General features: G+C 45.5%; 1 protein-coding gene across 4 annotated transcripts in view; it reads right to left on the bottom strand.

The window, feature by feature from the left end:
* PAK5 (p21 (RAC1) activated kinase 5) overlaps positions 1-26,829 on the bottom strand; it is a 174,789-nt gene extending 147,960 nt beyond the window's left edge. For 3 of the 4 annotated variants that reach the window (XM_043544046.1, XM_043544047.1, XM_007064150.3), the window contains exon 1: positions 26,699-26,829. The gene's annotated coding sequence lies outside the window, so the exon portion shown is untranslated. The remainder of the gene's footprint in view (positions 1-26,698) is intronic. The other variant, XM_043544048.1, reaches the window with a different exon arrangement.
* Between the last annotated feature and the right edge of the window lie 241 nt (positions 26,830-27,070).

Raw genomic sequence — 27,070 nt, 5'->3', positions numbered from 1 at the left:
AAAAAGTTAGGCTTCAGAGTGGTAGCCATGTTAGTCTGTATCAGCAAAAAGAACGAGGAGTCCTTGTGGCACCTTAGAGACTAACAAATTTATTTGAGCATAAGCTTTTGTGGGCTAAAACCCACTTCATCAGATGCAGGGACTGGAAAGTAGGAAGATATATATATACACACACGAAGAGAACATGAAAAAATGGGTGTTGCAATACACACTATAATGAGAGTGATCAATTTAGGTGAGCTATTATCAGCAGGAGAAAAAAACCTTTTGTAGTAATAATCAGGATGGCCCATTTCCAACAGTGGGGGGTGGGGGGAAATAAGCATGGGGAAATAGTTTTACTTTGTGTAATGACCCATCCACACCCAGTCTTTATTCAAGCCTAATTTAACGGTGTGCAGTTTGCAAATTAATTCCAATTCAGCAGTCTCTCATTGGAGTCTGTTTTTGAGGTTTTTTTGTTGAAGAATTGCGACTTTTAGGTCTATAATCAAGTGACCATGAAGACTGAAGTGATCTCCGACTAGTTTTTGAATGCTATAATTCTTGACGTCTGATTTGTGTCCATTTATTCTTTTATGTAGAGACTGTCCGGTTTGGCCAATGTACATGGCAGAGGGACACTGCTGGCACATAATGGCATATATCACATTGGTAGATGTGCAAGTGAATGAGCCTCTGATAGTGTGGCTGATGTGATTAGGTCCTATGATGGTGTCCGCTGAATAGATACGTGGACACAGTTGGCAACGGGCTTTGTTGCAAGGATAGGTTCCTGGGTTAGTGTTTTTGCTGTGTGGTGTTGGTTGCTGGTGAGTATTTGCTTCAGGTTGGGGGGCCGTCTGTAAGCAAGGACTGGCCTGTCTCCCAAGATCTGTGAGAGTAAGGGATTGTCCTTCAGGATAGGTTGTAGATCCTTGATGATGCGCTGGAGAGGTTTTAGTTGGGGGCTGAAGGTGACGGCTAGTGGCGTTCTGTTACTTTCTTTGTTGGGCCTGTCCTGTAGTAGGTGACTTCTGGGTACTCTTCTGGCTCTGTCAATCTGTTCTTCACTTCAGCAGGTGGGTATTGTAGTTGTAAGAACGCTTGATAGAGATCTCGTAGGTGTTTGTCTCTGTCTGAGGGGTTGGAGCAAATGCGGTTGTATCGTAGAGCTTGGCTGAAGACAATGGATCGTGTGGTGTGGTCTGGATGAAAGCTGGAGGCATGTAGGTCAGTAGGTTTCCGGTATAGGGTGGTGTTTATGTGACCATTGCTTATTAGCATTGTAGTGTCCAGGAAGTGGATCTATTGTGTGGACTGGTCCTGGCTGAGATTGGTGGTGGGATGGAAATTGTTGAAATCATGGTGGAATTCCTCAAGGGCTTCTTTTCCATGGGTCCAGATGATGAAGATGTCATCAATATAGCGCAAGTAGAGTAGGGGACGAGAGCTGAGGAAGCGTTGTTCTAAGTCAGCCATAAAAATGTTGGCATACTGTTGGGGCCATGCGGGTACCCATAGCAGTGCCGCTGACTTGAAGGTATACATTGTACCCAAATGTGAAATAGTTGTGGGTAAGGACAAAGTCACAAAGTTCAGCCACCAGGTTTGCCATGACATTATCGGGGATACTGTTCCTGATGTCTTGTAGTCCATCTTTGTGTGGAATGTTGGTGTAGAAGGCTTCTGCATCCATAGTGGCCAGGATGGTGTTTTCTGGAAGATCACCAATGGACTGTAGTTTCCTCAGGAAGTCACAAGTGTCTCAAAGATAACTAGGAGTGCTGGTAGCGTAGGGTCTGAGGAGGGAGTCTACATAGCCAGACAATCCTGCTGTCAGGGTGCGAATGCCTGAGACGATGGGGTGTCCAAGATTTCCAGGTTTATGGATCTTGGGTAGCAGACAGAATACCCCTGGTCGGGGTTCTAGGCAGTGGTGAGCTGGAGCCAGTTCGCACCGGTTCGCTAGAACCGGTTGTTAAATTTAGAAGCCCTTTTAGAACCAGTTGTTCCGCGAGGGACAACCGGTTCTAAAAGGGCTTCTAAATTTAACCAGCCAAAAGTGGCGCCTTAGGCGCCGACTCCACGGATGCTCCAGGGCTGGAGCACCCAAGGGGAAAATTTGGTGGGTGCAGAGCACCCACCAGCAGCTCCCCACCCCCGGCCCCAGCTCACCTCACCTCCGCCTCCACCTCCTCCCCTGAATGCGCTGCCCCGCTCTGCTTCTCCCCCCCCCCCCGGCTTCCCGCAAATCAGCTGTTCATGCGGGAAGCTGGGGCAGGCTGAGAGGCAGGCCGCGACTTCCTGCTCAGGCCCAGGGAGGCAGAGCGGAGGTGAGCTCGGGCGGGGGGGGGGGGCACGAGGAGGGCCACCCATGCCTCAGCAGGTAACCTGGGGGGGGGGGGGTGCATGCGGGGAACCGCTCCCCGTCCCAGCTCACCTCCACCACCCTCGGCCTGAGCGGGAAGCTGCGGCCTGCTTCTCTGCCCTCCCCGGCTTCCCGCCAAACAGCTGATTCACGGGAAGCCAGGGACGGGGGTGTGGAGAAGCAGAGCGGGGCGGTGCGTTCAGGGGAGGAGGCGGAGGCGGAGCAGAGGTGAGCTGGGGCCGGGCGCGGTGCGGGGAGCTGCCGGTGGGTGCGCTGCACCCACCAAATTTTCCCCGTGGGTGCTCCAGCCCTGGAGCATCCAGGGAGTCAGCGCCTAAGGCACCACTTTTGATGTGATCAGTTGGGGAGCGGCCGCTCCCTCTGCTCCCCCCAGCTACGCTCCCCCCCCCCTAGGAGCCAGAGGGACCTGCTGGATGCTTCCTGTGAGCTGCCCCAGGTAAGCACCACCGGGACTCCCCACCTTGCTCCCTGGCAAGTGCCTCTGGCTCTTAGGGGTAGGGTGGGCACCCACTACGGTGGCCCACGAGACCCTCCTGCCCGGTTCTGGGGGCAGTCAGGGGACAGGGGAGGGGGGTAGATGGGGCAGAGGTCCTGGGGGGGGCGTCAAGGAACACGGGGGGGTTGGATGGGGCAGGAGTCCCGGGGGGCGGGGGTGGGCAACGACCCCCTCGTGGGGTGAGGAGGGAACCCATGGTTAAGATTTTGGCAGCTCATCACTGGTTCTAGGGGTGTGTCTGTGCAGATTTGTTCTTGTGCTTTTTCAGGGAGCTTCTTGAGCAGATGGTGTCGTTTCTTTTGGTAACCCTCAGTGGGATCAGAGGGTAATGGCTTGTAGAAAGTGGTGTTGGAGAGCTGCCGAGCAGCCTCTTGTTCATATTCCGACCTATTCATGATGCCCGTGGAACCTTACGTTTGCCCCTTTGTCAACATGCATAACAATACAAACTTTAATGAAGTGGTCGCATTCTAGTTTTTCCTACAGGATCCCTGCCTCATTTAGGCATGCCTCATGAGGCCTCTTCTCAATATTTATTCATTATGTTCCTGCTCCTCTGGACTCCTGCTTCATTCATTACACACCATCCAACCTTTGCACTGAAGGAGACAAGGGTCTTGCTGGAGTAAAAATAGTAACTGATCAGGTAATCAAAGAGACACATGCATTCGGTCAAGGGGACTGAATTAAGGATGCAAAGGCTTCCTTAACTTTGTCATTTTCTGTCCTAAAGAGTGCCTCGCTTTGCAGCCTTATAGTTTTTTAATAGTTTTGAACAGAGTTCTGTTTGCAAAGATATATTTTTTTTCTTTATTTGTGCAGTCTCTCTCTCTGTCTCACACACGTGCCAGAAATCGCTTCATCTGCTGTGCGTTGTCCAATTAACCCCAGTAGGAATACAGAAGGCATTTATCAAATCCCTGCCCAGCACACAGCCTCTGTCCCTTAAAATGCAGCACATGCACAGAGTCCTGATGCCTTATCATGCTGTAAGTGGTTTCTTTTCTCGCCTATTCACAGAACACGTGCTTCCAAAGCTGGCTTTTGTTAGCATAGATTCCATCAAAATGCCTTTCGGAGTACATATTGTACTGCTAGGAAAGCCATAATGGCAGATACGTAACATTCTTAAAGACAAGACAAATCACCTCAATCTTTAACTTTTCTCTTTCCTTAGCTTTTAGAGCTCTGTGAAATTCCCAAATTTTACTTGCCACAACCTTTCGATTTTTAGCCTTAAAAAGGCAAAACCTTGACCAGGATTCAGCAAGGTATTAAGCACACACCTCAGGCAGAGCACACAATTAGGCCCATTGACTGAAATGGGACGACTTGTGCGCCTAATGTTAGGCAAGTGCTTAAATACCTTGTTGAATCCGTGCCCTCTTTGCTCCCTGGACTGAGATGTGGGTCCATACACACATTGGCAACGCTTGCTTCAATACTCTATCATACCACGTAGCTCTTATATAGCACTTTTTGTCAGTAGCTCTCAAAACGCTTTACAAGGGGAAGTCAGTTTCATGATCCCCATTTTACAGATGGGGAAACTGAGGCACAGAGCAGGGTAGCAACTTGCCCAAGATTACCCAGCCAACGAGTGGCAGAGCTGGGAACAAAACCCAGGTCTCCTGAGATCCATAACATGGCTTTATCCACTAGACCATTACCACCTAGACTTCAAGCGAACATACATTTGTGGGTGTAGCTATAGCTCATCTGAAATTGTTTATAGCTGACATGGACTTTAGTGTGGTTCTTCTGGATTTACACTGGTGTAAAGGAGATCAGAATCTGGCTCTTCATTTCTGTTCTACACTTATAGTTTTGTGTGTTCCCGAATGATTTTTGTTTCCTTCTGCTGTTTTCTCTGGCTCTACACCATACAATATTGAGCAGTATATTCCTGCTGTGCCCTCAACAGTCTATTACAGAGGACTAGAATAATTTCCTCCAGCCCTGAAGAACTCTGTTTATGCATTATTCAGTTTTGTTTGCTTTCTTTTTATTATTACTTCTCTTCATTCAGCCAAGTGTTTTAGTGTTTTAGCCACAGTAGCACCACATCATTCTGAAAATGTGTTTGGCAGCATATGGCTATCCCATTTGGGGTATATTCTACTCTGGGTGGGATTCAGAAGGGGGATTTGGCCACCTGAGTCCTACCTCCCAGGAGAATGTGGTAACCACTGTGCTATGAGGCATTTTTGAGGGGAAGGGGTTGTTCTCAATCTCTCCTGGTGAAGCTGTTCCACTGTGTATAAATAAAGAGCCATTGGAACAAGGGGACTGGAATCCGGGTCTCCCACAGCCCAGGAGTATGCCCTAACCACTGGACTCTAGAGACCTTCTTACTCTGTCGCTGGCCTAATGAATATTTGATTATTTATACACGGTGGAACAGCTGTACCAGGAAAGCCTTGCTCCAGAATACCCCACAGCCCAATGTTTAAGGGCACTTTCCTGGAAGGTGGAAGACCCACATTCAAATTCCTGCTCCACACCCTGCAGACCAGAGAACTGAACTCAGGTCTCCCACCTGCTAGGTGACTAGTCTAACCACTGCGCTAACCAGGCAGTTCAGGGAAGCACCCCACCACAATTGTTTTTCTTGAGAAAGGACAGACCTGACTTAAGCACATAACTCTAGGAGATGGTTCATGGCTGGTACCTAACTCCCTTTGTTGGGCGGGGCTTCGGCCACACCCCTCTCCTCAGCAATTCCTATTGGCTAGCTTAGGTAGGTCCCCATCCAGCATGCTTGCCTTTGTGAATCCCATTCTTAGGTGTCTAACTCTCCCCATTCAGATCCCTGGATGGGCCAATTTTAAAGATGGCTGTGAATGAAAGAACAGGGTGAGGAAAAGGAAGAGGATATTCACAGAATCACAGATTTAAGTCCAGAAGAGACTACTGTGATCATTTAGTCTGTCCTCCTGCATCACCTAGACCACAGACTTCATCCAGTAATCCCTGCATCCAACCCAAAATGTCTGGTTGACCTAGAGCACATATGTTAGAAAAAACAAAATCATTCTGGATTCAAAGACACGAAGAGATGCACAATCCACCATGTCCCTAGATAAACTGTTCCAATGGTTATTTACCCTCGCTTATAAATGTGCACTTTATGTCCAGTCCGAATCTGTCTAGCTTCAAATTTGAGCCACTGAATCTTGTTCTGCCTCTTTATGCTAGATTACAGCCCTCTACGATGAAAAGTATTGTCTCAATGTGGGCACTTACAGACCGTCAAGTCACCTCTTAACTTCCTCTTTGGTAAGTTAAATAGACTGAGCTTATTAAGTCTTTCACTGCAATGCAGTTCAAGACTCTCCCGGGAACCGGAGTGGGGAAAGGAGCAGAACCCCCAGCCCCACCCGCTGCCCTTCCATGGAGATGCGTCTCCTTCATCTGTACAACAGCAGCTCCCCTTCCCCCACCCCCCGCTCCGCCCTGTGAGGACAGGGCTGGGGGCAGTACAGCCGCCGGAGGAGCTGCCAGCGTCCTGCTCCTGTCCCCGCTGCCCCTCCCAGCAGGGAAAGGAGCAGAACGCCAGCAGCATGGGGCCGCCGGCTCCTCCCGTGTCTTTCCGGTACGCCGTACCGGCTATAAATATCTTGCAGGTATGGCGTACCGTACCATCCCGCCCTACTTGCACTGCTGGTCACCAAATGAAATTAATAGGCAGCTGGTTTAAAACAAACAAAAGGAAGTATTTCTTCACACAACGCACAATCAACCTGTGGAACTCTTTTGCCAGAGGATGTTGTGAAGGCCAAGACTGTAACTGGGTTCGAAAAAGAACTAGATAAATTCATGGGATGGGCACAGATGCTAAAACATGCTCTGAGGTGTCCCTAGCCTCTGGTTGCCAGAAGCAGGGAATGGGTGACAGGGAATGGATCACTTGTTGATTACCTATTCTGCTCATTCCCTCTGGGGCACCTGGCACTGGCCACTGTCGGAAGACAGAATATTGGGCTAGATTGACCAGTGGTCTGACCCAGTATGGCCATTCTTATGTTCTTACGGAAGGTGCTCAGACACCACAGTGATGAGCATGGTATAAAGAACCTGAAGAGAAGAGAAGAGGTGTGATGCCTGCAATATGGTATGATGGGTTGGCCCCCCTTCTGGAGTACCAGCTGATGTACTGGGGTACCAGTGAGCCCGCCTGTTCCTCCAGCCTGGGCTCCCTCACCCTGTCCTGCTAAGCCAGGCCCTCAAGCCTCCTCTATCACACACCCGGGTAGGGCCACACCCAGCTGCAGAAAGACACAGCTGCTGAAATCAATATTGCATGGGAAGGCTTTCAGCTAAGGAATTGCCCATCATTCAAGTGCACTCCCCCTCTGGAGAGTAAACCCAAAATTGTATTGTTTTGTGCTGCACAGAGAACTGTACAGCATAAATTAACTGAAATTCACCCTCTCCCTCAACGTGGAGAGAGATATGCACAGCTTCCCCTCCTCTCCTCTCCCCTCCCCCCCCCCCCAGTTATGAATTACACAAACTGGGTTTAAAACTGTCAAGGTTCCTCCCCCACTCTGAACTCTAGGGTACAGATGTGGGGACCTGCATGAAAACCTCCTAAGCTTACTTTCACCAGCTTAGGTTAAAACTTCCCCAAGGTACAAATTAATTTTATCCTTTGTCCCTGGATCTCCACTGCCACCACCAAACTCTAACTGGGTTTACTGGGAAACATAGTTTGGACACGTCTTTCCCCCCCAAATCCTCCCAACCCTTGCACCCCACTTCCTGGGAAAGGTTTGGTAAAAATCCTCACCAATTTGCATAGGTGACCACAGACCCAAACCCCTGGATCTGAGAACAATGAAAAAGCATTCAGTTTTCTTACAAGAAGACTTTTAATAGAAGTAAAGAAATCCCCTCTGTAAAATCAGGATGGTAGATACCTTACAGGGTAATTAATTCAAAACATAGAGAATCCCTCTAGGCAAAACCTTAAGTTACAAAAAAGACACACAGACAGGAATAGTCATTCTATTCAGCACAGTTCTTTTCTCAGCCATTTAAAGAAATCATAATCTAACACATACCTAGCTAGATTACTTACTAAAAGTTCTAAGACTCCATTCTTGTTCTATCCCTGGCAAAAGCAGCATACAGACAGACACAGACCCCTTGTTTCTCTCCCTCCTCCCAGCTTTTGAAAGTATCTTGTCTCCTCATTGGTCATTTTGGCCAGGTGCCAGCGAGGTTACCTTTAGCTTCTTAACCCTTTACAGGTGAGAGGATTTTTTCCTCTGACCAGGAGGGATTTTAAAGGGGTTTACCCTTCCCTCTATATTTATGACAAAAACAAAATAAGTTTATTAAGTACAAGAGTAGATTTTAAGTGATTATAAGGGATAGCCAAAAGATCAAAGCAGATTACCTTAGTAAATAAACAAAACCTGCAAACTGAGCTTAACACATTAGATAGGTAGGATATAAATTAGCAAATTCTCACCCTGAGTGATAAACTGGCTGGCAGACTCTTAAGGCAAGAGTTGCCTTGGCTTTCCCAGGTTTTCATACACAGGCTAAAGATCCTTCTAGCCTGGGACCATCACTTCCCATTTCCCACAGTTCAGTCCTTGCCCCTCAAGTGTTTCCAGGTGTGTGGTTGCAGGAAGAGTGAGGTCCCCCACTGATGTCATTGTCCCCCTTTTATATCCTCTTCCCACTTGCTGGGAAGCTCCCTTGATGTGACCTGGGTTAAACAGTTCCCATGGTGTAGTGCTATCTAGGAGAGGTTTCTATTGTACACAGCTCTTGGGGTAATCCTTGTGCTTGTGTGCATTTCCTCAATATGCCATTAACATTGTCTGGCCTTTTTACTATTTTATCTGAAAAGCTGCTTGTGGGTGTTTTCAACCTCACTACATGTTTCAGTAACACATACATAGCCAAACTTCATAACTTCACATACGACAATAACACGTACAATCCAATGAGATATTAATGTCAAACAGATCAAGACTTTTAGAATGATACTTCACAAGACATACTTTGTACAAAACATATCCTAATTACACGACCGTGGTGAATATTGGGGTGTCAGGGCGTCACATATGGCTTAAACATTGCATTGGAAGTTTAATCCTGAGGCAAAAGGCGGTCTGGATCAATTACACTGAAGTAACTCTTCTGTGAGTAGTCAGCTTGAGAAAACTATTACCCAAGGATGTTTGCTTCATGTAAACTCATCCTGTATCACTTCAGGTGCTTCTGAGGCCTTGTCTACACTACCAGGGTAAGTCCATCTAAGTTACACTACTCCAGCTACGTGAATAGCTTAGGTCAACTTATTGCGGTGTCTACACCACACTGCATTGATGGGAGACGCTCTCCCGTTGACTTATCTTACTCTTGTCATTCTGGTGGAGTACTGGAGTTGACCAAAGAGCTATCTGAGGTCAATTTAGCGAGTCTTCACTACTCACACTAAATTGACCGCGGCTGCATCAATCGCAGCAGCATCAATCCCCAGTAAGTGTAGACATGGCCTGCGCAGGCAAAGGCATACTTCACTATGTGGTTAAGTTCTTATAGTAGGAAAAGGAGAATGACTGGTCAATAGCATCCTAAAAGGGTTTGATATTTGTGTTAGTTATAGAGTCGGAATTTGGTGTTTACTTTCCCTTTGCCCTCCTTACACATCTTGTCTAAAAACTTCTTCCAGGAAGTAAGAGAAGCTTTGATGTTTTTGGATAACTTGGAGATCAACTTGCTTTGCAAGCAAAGTTGTGCAAATATGGGATTTTTCGCTTCACTGGGAAGTCTAAAAAACAAAATAAAAATTGGTTTGGGTCAAAAAAAAAGTTTAAACAAAATCAAGAGTTCAGCCATTTGAAAGTGGTTTTGATCTTTTTTTTAAAGTAAAATTAAGGGAAACTTTGCAAAACTTTGAACCAGAGAATCGGAACATTTCATTTTCAAAATGTTGAAGTAAAAATAAAATAAAATAAAATAAAATGTTGATGTATTGGGGAATGTTTTTGTGTCTTTTTTCCCCAAGTGAAACAATTCAGGGAAACCAACATGAATTGAAGAAAAGTTTTGGTGTCGCTGAATCTGCATTTTTCACACGCACACAAAAAGGTTTGGCTGAAAAATTTCACCAGCCTCTAGTTCTGAAGTCGCACTAACCACCGCTCACTCACATGGACGGCATAATGCTGCACCCAAAGGGGGAGTTACCCGTGGACGGGCATGCTGACTAAACACCATCTCTCTGGAGGGTTCTGCCAAGGATTAGAAGAGATGCTTTAAAATGTGCCAGAGGCTCCACTGGGGAGGCTACGTTGTGCACATGCTGAACTAGAGCATCCTCCAGCTCGCCTAGCCATGGGCCTCCCTTGGCCAGCGCTACTCACACTTTGGGCAGTGCTGGTTCCCTGAAGTGTCCCAGGAGAGAGAAGGTTGCATTTGCTTGCACCTCTATGGCACACCTTCCAACAGCAGAGGACCAAGGCCTCAGCAGAAGGTAAATGCCTAACAGTGGGTACCTGAATCTTGACCTGCTTTTGAAAGTGTCAGCCCCTGCGTTACAATTTACCCATCTGGCAATATACTGACTGGGCCAGATCCTCAGCTGTTGAAAAAGGGTGGAACTCTACTGGCTTCAGTGGAGCTCTGGCAACAGAGGATCTGGCCCACCTACCTCACAGGGAAGTTGGGAGCAATAATGTTTTCAACCTTTTGAAGAGGTAAAGCAAGCATTGCTCTTTCTGTATTCATACTCTTCCTTCTATGACCCACATTTTCCTAGGGGTTCTTTTTTTCTAAACTGCCAGAATTTTTCAGCTGCTCCCAAACAGCTCACCACAATGGTTTCTGCTTCTGTCGTCATGATCTCACAGCACATCCCCCCAATGGCCCCACCCCATTTCCCAAGCATTGGTCATATTCAAATAACCTCATCCAAGGACTAACATCCGTCTTTACACATCAATCTGGATTATTCAGAATCCATTTTTCGGTTGGCTGCACTGTATCAAGGGGTACTCTGTCTACTCCAAATTCCTTTGAAAAACTAATTTGAATTGTTAACCAGCCCAACAGACTTAGGATTCGAATCATTACCTCCTAGTCTGCTTTTCTACTATGAGGCGCTGCCGAATAATCCATTCTTTTACAAAGATCAAAGACCCATTCCCTTCCAAAATCATAGACCTTGATGTTTTACAACCTGTCCAATTACCCCTTAAAAGATTTTTAAGGTGCCCAACCCTACTGTCTTCCCTCCGGCCTAACTACCTCATCTTCAGGGGGATATGATCTGAATGGGAGGAAGAGATGAAGGACCATTCTAGAGAACACGTGATGACAAATACAGCGAATTCTCACTTCACTAAACCTCAGACTGGCTAATTGTGATAAAGGACCCCGCCGTCTCTCCACACGCAGCAGCAAAGATTTACTAGCTAAGAGCCGTAGTGAGGTCTCTTATGACTAAAACTGTATTCCTTTTACAAAATATGCTACAGTGCATTTATTAGTGTGCTGTGAAGCCCTGCCATAAATAATTACAACTAAACTACACTTGACAAAGTAACTGAATTGTGAAGCTGTAGCCTGGATTCTGTTTTTTACTGCAGTGCTTATTTTCTTTCACCCTGATTTAGGAAAGCATTCCCATTCAGAAAAGCATAACAAACAAGTCAAACACTTAAACATGTGCTTAACTTTATGCACATGCTTGACTCCCATTGAAATCAATAGAATTTAAGCTCATAATTAATTGCTTTCCTAAACCGGGATCTTATTTGCTAATTCACAAACTGTGCTAATCTGCACAGAACCTCTCCTGTTATAAATGCGTATCAGCGAGGTTCCACTCCATGGACATTTCCCTGATAGTATCAGTTATTCCATTTGATTGCTTTATAGTATTATTCAGTACTGGAGCTTGCTGTTTACTTAGTTATGCAAGAGGAACCGGCTGGCTGGGCATTATCAGTGAGGGCTCCAGGTCTCTGGAACTGGCTCCCCCTTGCTCTGAAACAGCACAAATTGTCTGATCTTCTAGGCATAATGTATTTGTGTTCTGAGAGTAGTGGGTGGCGGGGCAGTGGGAATTAATGAGACTGTCTTGCAGCTTTGATTTACTGGCAGGCTGAGCTAATTCATTATTTGAATATGATTTTTTCTGGCTGCTGGGTACCTACCATTTGCCCCTGCAATTCTAATTAATTGTTATGGCACCCAGCACTTTTTGCCTGGACAATTTTTATTGGTGTTATGTAAATTAAATAAATATTGTAGGGGCATATTCTGTCTGGCCCTTACACACCCCTGGCTTCACAATTCCCTGGCCACAGTGGGACTGGGGTGGGAATCAGGCAACACACCACATCATAGTGTGTACGGGCAGTACCCTGAGCATGTGTCCAGCATGCCAGAGAGCTCGGGGAGGCAGAACGCCTCCGTGGAGAACCCTGAAATGAGTACACAACGCTAGTGTTCTACTGGCTGCCCATCTGCCTCCTTGGTGGAGTTTAAAGTGTTGCTTTTAAGCTACAAAGCGCTAAATGGGCTGGATCCATCCTACCAGGGAGCTCATCCGTCCTCCATGCCAGCCTGCTGCAGAAATGCTCAAGCTGGAGCTTCCTTAGGGTATGTCTACACAGCAACCAGACACCTATGGCTGATCCATGCCAGCCGACTCAGGCTTGTGGGGCTGTTTCATTGCTGTGTAGGCGTCCGGGCTCAGGCTAGAGCCCGAGCTCTAGGACCCTGCAAGGTGGGAGGGTCTTTTATGGCTGTTTAAATTCAAAATACTGTAGAACCTCAATTTTATGAACTCCAATCTTATAACCGACCAGAGGCACCAGAACCAGGGGGTCCACTTTTAAAAGGGGGAGAACCACGCCCACCCACTTTTTAACATGGGTGTCGTTTGAGGGGCAGGGGGCTGTGTTGCCCCCGCAAACTGCAAGCCGTGGGCAGGCAGGAGCAGTGCCAGCAGAGGAGCTGATCAGCTCCCCCGCCAGGAAGCGCAGCCCCTGCCCATGGTGCCAATCTCTTACCGGTGGAGGGCTGAGCCATCCCTTACCATGGGGCTCCACCCCTGCTCCTTCTCTCCCCCCCCCAAAGCCCCACCCCCTGGACAAGCCAGAATCTGGAGTTGGGTCATGGTAAGAGCTGTGCAGGGAGCCTGAGACACTGTGGGGAGCCCCGGACACTCCACCTGCCTTGGCTGGCACACCCCGGGGGGTGGGGACACGGGCTGGGGGCTTCTCTCAGGAAACCCAGCCCCCTCGCCCAGGCTGCTCTCGGGCACTCCAACTTCTGGCCTGACCAGAGGGTTGGGCCTCAGGGGAAAAGAATGAGCATGGAGTGGGGCCATGGAGAGGGGCAGGGCCATGTGGGGAAGAGGAGGGGCAGGGGTGGGGCTAAGGAGGGGGTGGGGCCTCAAGGAGAAGAGGAGGAGCAGGGGCAGGACCACGGGGTGGGGGGGTGGCCTCATGGCTCTCCGCTTCTACCACGGTTCTGGTGCTGAACAATTTTTTCCCTCGGGATGGGGGAGGATCACAAAATAAAGTGATGCTGATGAAGATCAAGTCGATATCTCCTCACGTCCCAAAAGTGGTTTGCACTGGTTTGAAGGGCAAGAAAGCAATTCAGTGCACCACATCGCAACTTATGTACCAGATTTATGTCATTTCAAAATGTCCAGTTTTATCAACTTTTTGATTTTTAGGAACTCTTCAATCCCCAATTAGTTCATAAAATAGGGATTCTCCTGTAACAAGTAAAATACATAGCACACCTTGCTGAGGACCATGGAAAGTCAGCTACTCATTGTTGACAACTCTTGTGATTTTAATCATAAGTCTTCAGATACTTGATGCTTTACCTAAAACCTCAATTGATCAGATGAGAATCTCTGCTTTGCTTTTTTTAAAAAAAGGATTCTTGGCCACAAAGGTGCAGAGAAAAGCTTGGCAAGTGACCCAAATGCACTATAAAGGTTCAAAAGCTTGAAGGCACATAAAAAGGCCCGAATTTTTTTTTTTTTAAATTTCATGACTTTTAAGCCAGTCTCATGATACTTTGGAACCAGACTCCCAATTTTTGAAAGTTTGGGGTTGGTAAGACTAGCTACTGTCATTAACGTAAGCCCTTAAATGTTGTAAGTGAAATCCTGACCCCATTAAATTCATTAGCAAAACTTCCATTCACTTCAGTGGAACCAGGATTTTACCTAGTAGCTGTTTTTTCAAGCTGTAAAGCAATGTGTTTGGAAGCAGGACCAGGATCTCTGTCCATAGCATATTGAGTAACTGCTACCACCTACATTATCATGAACCAAATGCCTGCCCATTGTTATTCCACTATCCCAACCCCAAACTCCTTATACACTTTCCCTTCCATTCATGCTCCTGGATTTTAATCCAAGAATTCTGATTACAATTTCATTACAAAGAAGATAAAAGAAAGCATACATCACCCACTCCACTGGAAAGAGTGAGCCATGGTAATGGGTGTAGAAATGTCTTGTATTCTTAGAAGACATTTCAAATGTGACTCCCGCCCAAGAATTCACATGTGTTAACAAAGTAATAATGAGGAAGTTAACATATATTGCTAGTGAACTAGGAAGAACAACTGCAGTTAGGCGCATTGCTGAGTGGCAGGGAAGAGAATTGAGAAGATGTTGCAGAAAAGACATTTCAAAGCTAGTCTTGGTTTAAAGTTCTGTTCTTCCAGAATATGAAATTAACCAATTGTACTTTATCAGAGGTTTACAAAAGCTACTGAAATGATCATATATAATAAGAATGGATGAAAGAGTGAACTATTAAAGGCAAATTTTGAGTAGATAGGTTCACTGAATGAGTTGACTGCATAACAATTAAAGAAGGGAACTGCATCTATGATACAATGCATTATCCAATCTTTGTTTTGAATGACAATTTGACAGTATAACATATAAAAATACTTCTCTCTAAGAAAGCTTTAGTTGGCAGGTATCACCAATTTTTCCACTAAATAACAATTCCATACGTGCAAACTACTTTCAGTTTAATTTCAAGCTAAATCAGGGTAGCAGAATATTTTCCTTTCTTATATATAATTGGAAGCTAAAGCAAAAGTATAATAGCAAGACACACGTACACCAATAAAAGAGGGATGTCAAATAATGATGCAAACAGAAGGTAGAGAAGTGTACGCTGGGATACAAAAATACTACTGGCAAAATCAGGAAGTCCTTACTCAGTCAAACCTCAAGTTTTGTCTTGAATAAAGACTTCAGGATGTGGTCCAAAAAATTTATACTGCAAAAAAACTACGGAGCAAATTCCTCCAGGTGCTGTGAAACAGACATAAGGTTCCCTCAAACATAAAAGTGTTATTTACGTTCCCCCACATCCCAGTTAAATGTCCATTGCACAATCTATTCCTAAAGGGCTAAGGGACAGATCCAATACTCTTGGAAATCAATGCAAAAACTCCTATTGACTTTAATGAACATTGGATAAGGGCTTAAATTCTAAAGTTCTCACTCAGGCAAAACTCCTATTAATGTTGCTAGGAAATCTATCTGTGTGGTGGCTAAGGGACGCAGGATATGTCCTTAGGATGGGATGAATTTGTATGAGAGCTGTACACAGAGGATCTTGTTGGATCAGGAAGTGTCCATGTGTAAACAAATCGGCCAGGTCCCTTGAGCCATAGGCCTTGTCCCATTATGCTTCCCTTTGATGGTATCTGTTGCGGAGGGCCTGTATAGCAATTTCTGCAAGTTTCCAGGGGAAGTCAGAGATATCAGGGCCATCCTCTGCTATGTGACCCAATATCACAACAGGCGTGTGTGCAGTTACACAGGTGTGGGTGTACAAACCTTCTCAGCCAGGATTTGGACCATAAATCTGTATGGTACCATGCAAACGTGACAACCGCCATCCTGGCTGACACGCTGAGTACTGAATGAGTGACCTCCAGAGCCAAATGCTTAAGCTCTAGCTGAGGGCTGCAACAACTGCTACCCCCTGCAATGTGGCACAGAGAGGGACCTGAAACAGGCTCTCCAGTGGGTTACACAAAGGCAAACTCCCTATGGGGTTAATTAGCCTCTGCTAATGCAGGGAGGCTCAAACTGCCCAGAAGGGATTCACCCCCAGGAAGGCAGGAGTAGTTTGCCCTGCTCCCTTCCCTCAAGTGCTCTGCTTGGGAAAGGAAGCTTTAAGCTTCAGCCTATGCTACAGTACAGCCCAACCAGTGGAATCTGTCCAGGGGAAGCCCTAGAATAGCAAATCTTCAGCCACCCGGTCCATACCTTCACCTCAGCCAGTGCTGCCCTGTGGACACTCCCAGTGAAAGAGAACTTGTGAACATCTCCAGGTTAAGTTTCTGCCACCAGGAACCCTGGTTTACCATAGCAGAAGCCAGGCCAACTCAGGATTGGACCCATCCCTATAAATGTCTGCTGCATACAGCCCAGAAAATATCTCCATTTGAATTAGCGAGTGCCAACAAAATACAAAATGATGAAGCCTGTTCCAGCTAGAGGAAAGAGAGCCAACTGATGCATTACCCCCGGCCCACTGATTTCTTCAGCAGCAGCAGCAGTCTTAACCTGAGAAAGGGCTTCTGCCTGCCACTTACAGTGCAGGAGGTAGACTGCTGTGATGGCTAAAGCTAGACTGGGCCAAGGAGTGGACTGCGATTGAAAGGGTGAACCTAAAATAAAAGAGTGTCTGGCCTCAACCCAACTTGACTCTGAGCTAAGCCTTTTCCCCCAGCACCTGGCACTCCCCCCTGCCCCCAAAAAGAGTGTTGGTCTCTCAAGTGATCGTAAGTTATTTCTCAGCTGGTAATGCTCTGCATAAACATTTAAATTATTTATATTGTGTAGAAGTCTAAGGAGCATTTTGTAAACACTAGAAAAGCCCTGCTTATTTTCAATGTGAATTCTGACAGCTGTAATAATTGATCCTCAAAGAGAATAGGACAAGGAAAGCACAGACACAGAATGGATAACTCACATACCCAGTCTCTTATAACAAGAGATTTATTTCTTCTATATCTCCAAGGTAATGCAAAAAAACCAGGAAAACAAACTTTTTCAAAGCCAAAGCTTCCTGCCTCTGAAAATCAGCTCTCTCTCTCGCTCTCTTTCTCCCTGTCTATCTAATGGGACCATGAATCTTCTGCCCCAGGAACGCTACTCACATTTCCACGTGAATGTAGCTTTTCCCGGATTTTGTCTTACCTTTGGAGATGTATCCGAAATAGATCCCTCATAGCACCCAACGCATGTGTTTTGTGTGTGCTTTCCCTGTCCTGCCATTTTGAGTGTCTATTGCAGCCCCCTGCTTTGACTTAAGCACCACTGTGTATTTGCAATTTGGGTCTCAGAGTTGTGCAGTATAAGGGCCCGATCCTTCTAGCCTTCCCCAGGGAAAATCTCTCATTGACATAAAGTCAGATTTGGCCTTTCTTGGGCCTTCCTTTGGGACAGGCATGATAACAGAACAGTAGACAACCGAACAAAGTATTTTTGAAGTTGGTTTTCTTTTCTGCTTATTTTCAATCCCTAATTTAGCCTCCTAAAAATTACATGGTACAGAGTAAGAACTTGCTTCAGTTATGCCCATTAGCACACACTTTGACCATGATCAGTAATATCACTCCGTGGCAACCACAGAAGGCTATTAAATGGCAACCAACATCCCACCCCCCGAAACACATCATTATAGGCCATATATTTTATGTGCTGGGAAGCCATAATACAATACCAGGGAGAGCACTGTCACTTCAGTCTGCTACATTTCAAGCTACTATGTGACATATGGGAATATCAATGCACATAAACCACCATGATCAGAAAAGGGCATTTAGCCGGGCATTCCCTGACATTCAGAGGGGAATATGTATTAGTGTATCTGACACCTACTTTAGGCCCCCTCAGCATGTAAGTGACATCAGTGTAAGTCTCCCTTAGACTCGCGCACTTACAGACTGCAATGTACTCCTTATATGTTGCTCCTGGATCAGGTCCTTTGAGCATCTCTCTCTTGCACATAACTAAGTAGCTGAGTTCACAGAATAGTAAACAGATGTTTGGTTTTTTTTCCAAATTAAATGTTTTGGTAGCAAATAGAGTAAAAGGAAATAACCTGGTTCACATAAGTTACTTTTTGTTTTGAAGTCAACCTCGCGCTGAGCTTTAGTAGTAATGGCACATCCCCTTCCCAACAGGAGCAGAAGCTCCTGCTCAGTAACTACTGGCATACTCCTCAGGTGGCTTAGCCTCTGCTTTGAAATAACTATACTCCATGGGACCACTTTCTGAAAGTCCAAGTACACTATATCCACTGGCTCACCTGTGTCCACATATTTGTAGGCCCCCCGCAAAGAATTCTAATAGATTGGTGAGGCATAAAAGCTGTGTTGACTCTTCTGCAACCCACAGTGTTCATCTATGTATCTGATAATTCTGTTCTTTAGCAATATGCCCGGTACCAAAGTTTGACTTGCCGGCCAGTAATTGCCAGGATTGCCTATGGAGCCTTTTTTAAAAATTGGTGTCACATTAGTTACTCTGTAGTCATCTGGTACAGAGGGCGATTTAAGCGGTAGGTTACATACCACAGTTCACAGTTCTGCAATTTCATATTTGAGTTCCTTCAGAACATTGGGCGGATACCATCTTTATTATTATTACTGCTTAATTTATCAATTTGTTCCAAAATCTCCTCTACTGACACCTCAGTCAGGAACAGTTGCTCAGATTTATCACCTAAATAGAATGGCTCAAGGTGTGGGAATCTCCCTCACACCCTCTGCTTTGAAGACTGATGCAAAGAATTCATATAGCTTCTCTGCAATGGTCTTGTCTTCACTGAGTGCTACTTTAGCACCTAGATCATCCATTGGCCCCTCTGACTGTTTGGCAGGCATTCTGCTTCTGATGTATTTAATAAAAATGCTGTTTGTTTTTGTGTCTTATGTCTTCAAATTCTTTTTTGGCCTGCCTAATTATACTTTTACAATGGACTTGCCAGAGTTTATGCTCCTTTCTATTTTTCTCAGTAGGAGTTGGCTTCCTATTTTTAAAGGATGTCTTTTTGTTTCTACTTGCATCTTTTACTCTTTTTTTTTTAAATTTATGTAGCATTTTTGGCCCTCTGATTGTTTTGGGGTTTTTTTTATTTGGAGGTATTATGGTGTTTCAAAAAGTTTCCAGGCAGCTTGCAGGCATTTCACTCTTTTGACTGGTCCTTTTAATTTCAATTTAACTAGCTTCCTAAATGTTGTGTAGTTCCCCTTTTTGAAGTTAAATGCTACTGTGGTGGGTTTCTTTGGGATATTTCCCCATACAGGGATGTTACATTTAATTACATTATGGTGCCTATTACCAAGCAGTTCAGCTATATTCACCTCTTGGATCAGATGCTGTGTACCACTTAGACTAAATCAAAAATAGCCTGTCCTCTGGTGGGCTCCAGGTGTAGCTGCTCCAAGAAGCAATCTTTAATGATGTCTAGAATTTTATATCTGCATCCAGTCCTGACGTGACATGTTCCCAGTCAGTAATGGGATGGTTGAAATTCCCCAGTTTTATTGTTTTGTTTTTGCTTTTGTATCCTAACATCTCTGAGCATTTCACAATCACGGTCACCATCCTGGTCAGGTAATCAGTAGTATAATATCCATGCTGCTATAGTCTTATTATTCAAGAATGGAATTTCTATCCCTGAGCCTAGAGAGTCTATGGTACAGTTTGATTCATTTAAGATTTTTACTATATTTGACTCTATGCTTTCTTTCACATACAGTGCCACTCCCGCACCAGCACGACCTTCTCTGTCATTCCTGTAGATTTTGTATCATGGTACTACCATGCCCCATGTGATCATTTCTAAAGACACTTTGCAAGCAGTGTGCAATTTAATATTTTACAGACAAGGAAACTGCAGTGCAGGAAGGTGAAGTAGCATGTCCACAATCACATAGGAAGTGAGTGGGAGAGTCAGGAATAGAACCACATATCTCCTAGCTCCCAGTGATGTGCTCTAGCCACTGGTCCAAACAGCTTAACATGCAAGTGTAGTCATACCCTCTATTGCTTTCAGCAGGAAACTTAACAATAGTAAGGGTGATGGGGAGGCACAGCTCAGCCCAACAACAGCAAAAAGATTCCCCTGGGGGAGTCCGAGAAGAGAAATGGAAAAGGTTGTATTTTAGTATTTGTATTAACAAGGGCCTAAGTGGGGACACATCTGCCTCAAAGAGAAAGTCCCTGCATATGGAGCTCAGAAGGTTGGACTAGAGGTCAGGAGGGTTCACTGCCCAGTCATGCACTGGCAGCAGTCATGTGGTTGGTTGCCTGCGATTTACCTGGCTGCAGCAGAACAGTTATGATCCTGTGGAACTCTTAGATGCCTGGAATACAGCTGTACAGCATGGTCATGGACATTTGGAGCTACAGACCTCCGCTGTCTAAGCATTTTGTTGTTACTAAGTGTGGACTGCATCTCTTATATCTGGTTCTTTTTACCTTCAGGGCCTTTGACATACTACATCATATGTTACAGTGAACTGATAATGTTATCTTGTATATTTCTTTTAAGTGCACGAATAAATAGATTTGAACAGAGAAAAGGTTGGAAAATGTGGAAGCCTGTTTTAAATGGAATGGCTATTTTATTCCAGATATTTGGGATCACAGGCACAATCACTTTGATCTGCAAGTTGCTACTAAATATCAAAGGGAGTTGAAGGTGCTTGGTACCTCCCAGGATTGGCCCCTTAAAATACTAATAGACTGGGTCAAGTGAAAGAGCTATATGCAGTCTATAGTGAATTTGCAATGGTGTGGGATGCTATAAATTTTATATCACTGCAAGTTTGAGATGTCTGATTTATTCTCATCAGACATGAGATGAGACATAGGATGTGGCAATAAAACCTTTACAGAACCCATCACAAGCATACCTTTTTATGCCTTTTTTTATCCTCTCTCTTGTCTGCCTCTGATTCCTCCCTTCCTCCTTTGAAGTACATGAGTTACTATGGAAACAATGAGCTCTTTAAAATGGATGGAGTTAAGTGACACCCAAAACTGCAGCATAAGTCAAATTATGTGATAACTGGGCATTCATACTGTGGTTTCTGAAATATAGGTGTTTACATGGTACCTTTCCTTGATCACAACTGTCTGTGTATAAAGATTTACTATTCCCTCTCTATTTACTTGTTCTCTCGCCTTACAACCGCCTCTAGCAGAGAACAATACATCTTTCAAAAAAAAATTTTGAGCTCTATTTCTGGCATCTGGGATTATTTGTTTTAAACTATTTTCAGAATTGGCATCTTTATCCACCAGGATCATGACCTTCACCTCCATGCTATCCTGTTATGCCCTGATGCAGGTAGAAGGGGCTGTGCTAGCTGATCTAGATGAGGAATGAGAGGGTAGTGAAAGCAGCCCACAGTAAACAGGGCACTGGCATGGGAGTCAGCAGACCTCGGTCTGTTCACGGCTCTCACTGAACTGCGGGATGACCCTGAGCAGAACATTTCACCTTTCTTTCTCCTCCCAACCTTTGCTTGCCTTGACTATTCTCACTTCACTGGAACTACTCATGTCCTTAAAGTTAACCATGCCAAAGCCGTAGATTATAAACTCTTTGGGGGCAGGGACTCTCACTAACTATAGTATCTGTACAGCGTTTACCACCCTGAGGCCCTGATCTCAGTTGAGGGCTCTAGGTCCTAATGCAATATAAAGAATAATCAGGCCAGAATGGCTGCAGCAAGGAGGATCCAGATTAGGGTTAGGAAAGACTCTCTAACCCTAAGGATAGGTAAGCACTAGAACAGATTACCAGTGGAGGTTGTAGAGTCCCCATCATTGGAGGCTTTTAAGAACTGGTTGGACAAACACCTATCAGGGAGGGTCTAGGTATACTCAATCCTGTCTCAGTACAAGGAGATGGACTAGATCAAAGGTTTTCAACCTTTTTCTTTCTGAGGCCCCCCAAACGTGCTATAAAAACTCCACGGCCCACCTGCGCCACAATAACTGGTTTTCTGCATATAAAAGCCAGGGCCGGCGTTAAGGGGTAGCGAGCAGGGCAATTGCCCAGGATCCCATGCTACAGGGGGCACTGTGAAGCTAAGTTGCTCAGGGCCCCTGACTTCAGCCCCATGTAGTGGGACTTCAGCTTTCTGATTGGGCCCCAACAAGTCTAACACTGGTCCTGCTTAGCAGACCCCCTGAAACCTGCTCACAGCCCCCCAGAGGGTCCCGGACCCCTGGTTGAGAATCCCTGGACTAGATAACCACTCGAGGTCCCTTCCAGGCTTAGATAGCTATGTTTCCATGATTTTATGTTCTCCTAGTTAATTAACAGTCTTCCAATTATTTCAACAGCAATCAAATCAGGTACTATTGCAAAGACATTCTGTGGATTCACGTACAGCACCAGGTTGGATCCTGAAAGTGTGGATTGTGTGTCTTGGTGATTTCTATACTAGTTTCTCTCTTAGAAGTGTACGTTTATTTATACCCAACACACTCAGTTTACTCATTAAATCAAAAATGCATAGAAAACGTGTGCCAGCATACTTGTTTGTGTCCCTCAATGGTCTGACATTTTGTTTAAAAAAATTAAAAATCAAAAGCACAAAGACCCAACTAAAACGCGCAACAGCATCACTTTATGGATTTTAATAAGCACATGCCAAACTCTTGCCAAGTAGTTGGGATTCTCTATTGTAAAAGCTTCAAATGAATGATAATAGACTCCATCAGAGTCAACTTGAGTTTCAAGCGTATGTGTGTGAGAGCAAGCGAGAGAAAGCAAAAGGGGAAAAAGGGAATCAGAGCTTTTTACATGGGACCAAGCTTCACTGAAATTGAATATTGCTGGTAAAGTGTCTATGTCCATGTCTTTTCACAGGCAAAACTTCAGTAATTTGGAGTTCCTCTGAACAAAGGACCACTGGATCAGGGCTGAACTCATTTAAAACTGATGCTAAAAAGAATACATGACGGCAGCAGTGTGAGTCCTGTGATGGATGAATAATGCATTTTTTCCTGAAGTCTCAAAATAATAGTTGCAGAATAATATGCTTTGCAAGAAACTTGCTCAATATGTATTTCCATGCTGATTTTCATTAGGGTTAGCCACTGGTATCCTGATGTTTCAGCCAAACATAAATATTCATCAAATCATGGATCTTCACAGTGGAGACAGTGGCCAGTGCTCCTGAAACTAAAACAAAACAAAACACACCTAGGAAGCCCACTGCAAATTTGAAAGCCAGAACAAAGCCCATTGCAGGAACAACAATGCAGAAGTTAAGAACTATTTAAGGAACAAAAAAATAACGTTACTGTAACCTTCTGCAAAGAGGAAGGACAGTCCAGTGGTTAGGGAACTAGGAGACCCACGTTCAATTCCCTGCTCTGCCACAGACTTCCTGTGTGAGCTTGGACAAGTCACTTAGCTTTTTTGTGCCTCATCTGTGAAATGGGGATAATACCTCACAGCGGGGTTGTGAAGAAATAAATACAATAAAGATTGGGAGCTGCACCAAAGCTCTGGCAATATGGGTCACACAAGTATCTTAGCTAGAGAGGAGTCACAACAGGAGCAATGAGCTGAGCATGGAACTGGGGGAAGAAGCTCTGCAGCACACCCTGCCTTCCCTAGGACCCACCTTCTGGAGCCCACCACAGCTGGGGCTCTGCACGGGTTGCAGGATGACCTCAGGAAAATATGAAGCTTTCCTCCACAGGTGGTGGACATCCAAGCACATACACCTGGATACTTGTCCACCTTTCCCTCTGGTGCAGCATGGCCAATCAGTAGAAACACACAAGCCATGTTACCATGGGGTGGGGGACAAGGCAGCTGTGTGCAGGGCTAGTACCTCCACGGGCATGGCAAGATGCAAGTGGACCCCAGGAAATCCACTCCTTTAGGGCTCTAAATCCCCTATCACTACTAGAGGTAACCCTGCAATAGGAAGTTCTTGAGTTTCCTAACCTCAATATAGGGATTTCCTATGCTATGGAACATCTGTCACTGATACCAAAATGCATCGAGCTGTTAACCTCACCCACAACCAGCTCCACCAACAAGGATATGCAGATAGTCAAGGATGGCACAGTGATGTTTCCCTTGTCCTGGGCGGTTACTGACAAAAGTTTCACACTACAGTAATGGCTGTGCAAAAAGCTAGAGTTTGGCACAGTGGCTCCCTAATTGGGTATGTCTACACTACAGCTGGGAATGAGCTATTTTTCGCGTACTTGCTCAAGCCCCACTAGCACGAGTGGGTCTTGCCAGGCTGGAAGGCTCATTCCCACCTGCAGCGTCCCGGGAGGGCCTATTAATGGGCCATGGACATCTGTCTGCTCACACAGTGCTAGTTCTCCTCCTTATTTCCAGCTGCTAAATCACATTAAAAAGAAACTAAAATTAAGGGTGGGATTTTCACAAGTGTTCAGTGTTGGCCTAACTCTGGGCCTATTCAAGTCAACGGGAGTTTTATCATGGACATCAGTGGGAGAAAAGTTAGGCCAACTCTGAGTGCTTTGGAAAATGCCACCCCAAATACTTTTTATATATTAATTTTCCATGTAAGCACAGGGATGTTATATGACCATGACTGGGAAGAAGGGTGGTCTGTGTATTTGTGAATAGAAGGGGAGGTGGTTCATGAGAAAAATCTCACAATTCATGTGTGGTCCACCCTATGAACAAGTTTGAGAACCTTCAAATTACCATACATGTCATTGCCTGATACGTTTGCTTTTGATTCTCATGCTCAAAGCTAATGAGACAAAAAAGGATACCTAAAATACATGAAGACAATTTCCAAACCCATATTTGTCTGCACAGCAAGACAAAAGCGGAGTATCTGCAAGTATATTGACCCAGATTTTCAAGTGACTCAAGATTTTGGGTGCCTCACTTTTTCAGGTGACACTTTAAAGGGGCCTGATGTTCAGAGAGTTCTGAGCCACCTTCCCCTAAATATCAAGTTTGGCTCCCAAAAGATGAGGCACCCCAAAATCAACAGGCACTTGAGAAAATCTTGCCCATGATTCAAACCAAACAAACAATTTGCACAGAACTATTACTTTAAAAATCCTCCCTCAAAGATTTGTCAAAATAGCCCCTGATACTCTTGTCAACATTCCTCAAAATATTTTAAATTATTCTGTTTCTGCACATTTCAATATTTTCTATCATTTCTAACATGTTTAATTCAGGACTTTCCTAAGAACCCTTTCTCACTCCCAGGTTCCCTCTCCATATGCCTCAAATGCACGCACACAAACCAAACCCTCCTTCTACTTTTTAAAGCTCATGGTTATGAAGTGCTTGAAATGATTTCTTTCCCCAGTACTTTCTTCATCAAGCAACATTGTCAAATGTCTCATATACTTCTCTAATGCCACCACAAGGTCAGTGGCCTTGTAGAAATGGTTTGGGTTTCTTCCCCCACATGGGATAAATTATTCAAAGGAACTTTGGATATTTTTAAAACACTCTATATAAAACTCTCCCCATCACACTGAGTGACATGCATGTATGACATGAAGAAATACAGCACAAGTGGCAAACATTAAAAAGTCATCTCCTTTCATAAAAGCAATTAAACAAAAATAAATGACGTGAGAGGGCTTGATTTGATTTTAAAGCCAGTGTTATCAAAGAGGCTTGGCATTATCTTCTATTGATTTTATTGGCAGTTTGCCCAGCTTTCCTGTCTCTGCACTGTCTCTCTCTCAAAGTGTTAGTCTTAGATTGGGCTGTTATACAGTATTTAATTCTTCCAGTTAAAATGTATTCTTTACAACACACTTTGACAAAGCTTACCGTGGTGGTTGCTTCTTTTTAAGCAGCCAGACCTTTTAATACCTCAGGATTCATGCTTCCCCTTTTTATTGAGAGCATGTCTAGATAACACTTTATAGAATATTTTATCTTCTATCCATCTATGATGTTAATGTCACTGGCCAATGCAAAGCCGTGTTGCTGTTGTGTTTTCAGCTACATACACCAGCTTTCAAAGAACATATATGCATGTTCACTAGTTAAGTGACTATATCTTAATTATTCCATTGTTTTAGATGGTTAGCTGTAGACACTATTAAAAAAAACCCCACCCTCCCCACACACAAAGTAAACCCCAAAAGCAAAAGTTGTTTTGAATACACAAGTAAGTTTTCCCATCAGACTGAGAGACAGGACATGGTTTCACCGGAGTTGGGAACAGAAAGCATCCCAGTTCCCCCCACCCAGTGCCCAAAATGACAGGGTCACTGAGTTTTTTGCAGTAAGAGAACAAACAAACAAACAATCCTGTGTATTTTAAATGTCATTGTATAGATATAGTCCATGAGACTGCTGCAGCATCATGGTTACTATTGATACCCCCGCTTCTTACTTGTGTCCCCAGATGTCCAATATTGACAGGACAGAGCTACCTGCATGAGTATTGCAAATTTGTGCATGTAATACCCCCCCCCCGAGGCTGTATTCTGTAGAACCCCGAGGGCTCGGGCACGGGGGGGGGGGGGGGGGGGGCTCCCTTTCCTAATCTGTCAGGCAAAAGCACGATTCTGTACAGCCCCGAGGGCCAAACCGTGGCACCCCCCCCCCGCCCCCGCAGGCGGGCTGTCTCTCTGCGGAGGCCGCTCTCGCTGCAGGGAGCGGTCTCGAGCTCTACCTGCCCATCTAGGCGTCGATTCTTCCGAGCCCCCCCCGCTTCATCTCCCGGGAAACCCTGGCTGACGCCCCGCTGGCCAGCCTGCGGCCGCCCCGTCCCCGCCTCGCGCCTACCTAGCGGCCGGCTGTCGGGCGAGCCCGGGCTGCTCGCGTCGCCTCCCGCGCCCGCCGCTCCATCGCCCCGAGCGCCATGTTCCGGCGAGCCCGGGCTCGCGGCGCGTGTCCCTGGCAGGCGGCGGCTGCTGGGGGCGGAGGGGGGGGAGCCGGCACCGGGCTGCTGCTACATCCGGGCTGTGACTGGCGGAGCTCAAGCTCGCCTCGCCCTGGTCGAAGCGGAGACGCCCAGCTGCCTAGAGGGTGCGGCGCTGAGGAAGGGGGGAAGAAAGAGCCGGAGCCTGGGGATGGTGATACCCCAAGTGCCTCCTCCACAGAGACCAAATCTAGCGGCTTCTCCTGCGCCGGAACAACCCAGCCCCAATGCATCGG

The sequence above is a fragment of the Chelonia mydas genome, chromosome 3, assembly GCF_015237465.2.
Source record: "Chelonia mydas isolate rCheMyd1 chromosome 3, rCheMyd1.pri.v2, whole genome shotgun sequence".
NCBI lineage: Eukaryota > Metazoa > Chordata > Testudines > Cheloniidae > Chelonia > Chelonia mydas.
The sequence above is the reverse complement of the archived record's forward strand: the minus strand, read 5'-3'. Positions and strand labels throughout refer to the sequence as shown.